The following is a 1397-nucleotide window of genomic DNA, read 5'->3' on the forward strand; positions in this document are numbered from 1 at the left end:
TATTCCTCCTTATTTTTCTCTTTACGTCCCTGGAATTCTAGCCTTTGGATCTCAGCTTTTGTTTCTTTTCTTCTGTTTCTCATTTCACCTCTTCTGTTTCTCCCTATTTTGATCTTTTTTTGACTACTTTCTATTCTCTTTGCTTTTCGTCTCTTCCACAACTCCCCTTGTCCCCCCTCCCACCCCCAATTATTCTAAGTGTCTCTTTAACAAATTTACTTCCTTTTATTTCCTCTCGTTTTCCCTTCTATGATACCATTTTCCTGTACCTGTTTTCTCTACTTAGTTTTAAAGGTTTTTTGGTTGTTTTTTTTTAATTCCTTCTTTTTGTTTTCTCCCTTTCCCCCTTCTTTAGCTCCATTTCTTTGTCCGTATTTTTTCTTTCCAGTTGTTATATTCTTTTTTTCTGATTGTTGCCTGGTTTTATTTTCTTTTTCTCTTTATTACTTTATTTTTTGTTAGTTGCTTGTGTGTTTATTTGGTTTTGTTTGTTTGTATGTGTGTGTAAGGGACTTTCTCTTTCTCACCCAATAGGAAACAGCAACCACACCCATACATCCCAGCTCCACACAGCTATACCTTCTGCAAGAGTCAATATCAGCTCTGATACCACCTAATCAATGATGGACAGTAGCCCAACACCAAAAATACCCACCCTAAACTGAGGTGCATGAACAGCAAACAAGAAAGTTGGATATGCTTCCATTTTGTAACTACAACCCACAAGAGAGAACCTGAGTATACATCAACACACACTCATCCATTAAATAAAAATATAATGGCCCCATGATGACCTGGAAACAAGAGAACATTTAAGCCTATATGAAAAAAAAGAACAAAAAAACAAGAGAGAGTGGTTCAAACAAATGACCAACATGCAGACTCAGAAAATGTTTCTAAAAAGGAAAGGTAATGGAACTAACTGAAAAAGAATTCAAAAGAATAATTGAGTACCTTCAAAGAATCAATAGAAAGCAAGGAGAACACAGTAAAAACATTAGAAGAATTCAGGATGATGCTACAAGAATAAACAGACAAAATTAATATAAATTTTGAAATAACGCAAATCCAGAAGATTAATACTAAGACTTCAGAAATAGACAAAACATTGAAAAGACAAAGGACTAGAGTCAAAGCAATGAAAGCCTCAGTTAGTGAGCTTGAAGTGAAATCTTTCAACGTTAATATGCTAGAAAAACAATCAGAAAAAAAGAATGAAAAAATTTAAAGATAGCCTGAGTTATGCGGAATACCATAAAGAGAAACAACTTATGGGTGATCAGAATTCCAGAACAGAAAGAAACAATAAAAATCACAGAGAAAATTGTCAAAGAGTTGTTGAAAGAAAATTTTTCTAATACCATGAAAGACAAGAAGATAATCATACAAGAAGGTTA

The sequence above is a fragment of the Chrysochloris asiatica genome, unplaced genomic scaffold, assembly GCF_000296735.1.
Source record: "Chrysochloris asiatica unplaced genomic scaffold, ChrAsi1.0 scaffold00119, whole genome shotgun sequence".
NCBI lineage: Eukaryota > Metazoa > Chordata > Mammalia > Afrosoricida > Chrysochloridae > Chrysochloris > Chrysochloris asiatica.